The following is a 2,517-nucleotide window of genomic DNA, read 5'->3' as shown; positions in this document are numbered from 1 at the left end:
CAGTCCCAGGGGTGCCGCTTGGGCAGCGGGAGACGCTCCGGACCCCGGGCAGGCGCAGTCCCGTCAGCGTCAGCACGGCGCAGCTCCCGGTGCCGCTGCTGCTCAGCGTCTCGCCCCGCACGCCGACTCGCCCCAAGCACTGGCCTTGCCCCAAAACTGGCCCCTGGAGCCGCTGCAACACCACCGCCCGCAGCTCTCGGGGACCACCGAGAGCCCTTCTTCTGCTCGAGAGGAGGAGGAAAAAGGAGAGAACAGAAAAGGAAAAGCCCCAAACCCAAACATCAAGGAGCCTCAGCGCCGGAGGAAGAGCTCTCCTCTCCCAAAGCAGCCTGGGGAAACCGTGGCCAGAAGAGCTGAAGCCAGCCCTGGGCTGGCTTTGAGGCAACCAACTGTTCACCGCTTCCCCAGCTGTTCACCCTCCCTGGTTGGAGGACTGCCGCAGCCCACGGAAGGCAGAGAGCAGGGCCCAGCTCTGCACCACCAGCGAGTGCTTTGCTTTGCAGGGACACAGACAGCCTGAGCAGAGCCTGGACCTCCCCGTCCACCTCACCGCAGACAGCCAGAGCACACCCAGACACCGCTCACCACCCAGACTGGACAGACCAGGGAGTCGTCTTTAAGGCGAAATTCCCTCGCGCTAAATTCGGGTGAAACGACACCAAACGACCGGTTAAAGATTGGAGTTAGGACAGAAGCAAACAGAACTGAGGAGGCGTGGAAGCAGGGGGCAGGGTTTCTCACCACAGGAATTGGCATAAGACTACTTCTCTAAACGCTGTAACCACAGACATCAATTCAGGGAAGCAGTGATAGCATATTCCCATACATTCTGTACGGCACGTCTAAATATTTTGATGGTTTTAGTGTTTTGGACCAGCCGTGGAAACTGGTTGGCTGCTAGGTGACTGTAAAAGTGAGCTTTGGTAAAGAATTGTTAGATTTCTTATCCTAAGGCTATGATTGAAGACAAAAGTATAGCCAAGCCATTAACTAGTAGAGGTAGTTACTCAGAAGTTTTGCAGTTCTTTGCTCCTAGCACTAGATGTTCCTGTACGCTCGATGAGAACAGCGTTGAAAGTGGCCACATGTGATTGAAGCTGCGTTAAGCTTCAAGAGCAGAGGACAAGAATCAAGACTTCAAGGACAGCCAGCAAGAACTTCAAATGGGTCGGTGGTCGCAAAAGCAGCCCTTCGACTCAAATGGATCCTTCCTTGTGCGTGAGCAGGTGTAGGCAGTACTAAGATAATCAGTTACAATCATTTTTACGTACGTGTATACTAATCTGATTCATATGCAATTCGTTATTCTAACTAACCCCAAATCACCCCAAGAATGGCAAGGGAGGGAGCTGCAGGCCAGGCATGGACCCTCCTTCGCTTGTCTGGCTGCACCTTGGGCAGCTGCAAGACCGGGAAATTTCGGGGGGGCGGGAGGGGGGCGCGGAAATCAGAAGGAAAAAAACCCAACCAATCCCCAAAAAAATCCCAAATCACTGCACAGGCCAGAAAGTGCCTGGAAACTTTAGCCATCTTTATTGCCCATTTCCCATGCGAGCTCCACGACCTGGGAGCAACGCAGCCAACGGCACCTTCGAGAAGCAGCCTCACCTTTCCGTGTCTGGCTTTCAGAAGGTGCAGGGTGAGGTCCCTGTCGGGGCGGTCTCCCAGCAAGCCCCAAACCCAAACGTAAAGGAGCCTCAGCGCTGGAGGACGAGCTCTCCTCTCTCAAAGCAGCCTGGGGGAACCACGGGCAGAAGAGGCGAACCCAGCCCTGGGCTTGGGGTTTGAGGACTGCTCACCGCTTCCCCAGCCACCCTCCCTGGGTGGAGAACTGCTGCAGCACGTTGAAGGCAGAGAGCAGGACCCAGCTCTGCACCACCAGCGCTTTGCCGGGACACAGGCGGCCTGAGCAGAGCCTGGACCTCCCCGTCCACCTCACCGCAGACAGCCAGAGCACACCCAGACACCCAGGCATCCTCCACGTGGAGGCCACTTCCCACCTCGGCTGGCCAACGCAACGCGCTGCCTACCTTCTTCAAGGACGGCAGCAGTTTGATGCTGACGAAGCCCATCTTGTTCTTCTGGACATGTTTCAGGACGAAAGCATCCTTGGCCAGGTTCTCGTCAGAGAGGTGGAATTCCACCTGGGACACAACCCTCCTGGCCAGCTGCCGGTCAGGGACGGAGTAGCTGCAGTCCAAGAGATCAGCCCCCAGAACATCGCTCGCATCGCAGAAGCTCCCGGCAAAGCAGCAGGGACACGGGTGTGACTTGGTGGCCTTTGGGATGTGCAGCACTGCCCGGTCCCAGCCACAGCGGTCGGTGCAGATGGCAGAGTCTTGAGGAGCGGGGTGGCTCAGCTGCGCTCTGAAATGAAACGGAGTTTTATGCTTTTAGAAGCGCGGTTGCCTTCACGCCCCCAGCATCGGTCCCTGCCACAAGTTACGCAGCACATGGCCTTGCACAATCTTGCAGTCAGAGGTGCCTCACGAACAGAGCGCAATCTCTTTGATTACC

This window comes from Accipiter gentilis, unplaced genomic scaffold (genome assembly GCF_929443795.1).
Source record: "Accipiter gentilis unplaced genomic scaffold, bAccGen1.1, whole genome shotgun sequence".
NCBI lineage: Eukaryota > Metazoa > Chordata > Aves > Accipitriformes > Accipitridae > Astur > Astur gentilis.
This window is presented reverse-complemented; position numbering follows the sequence as displayed.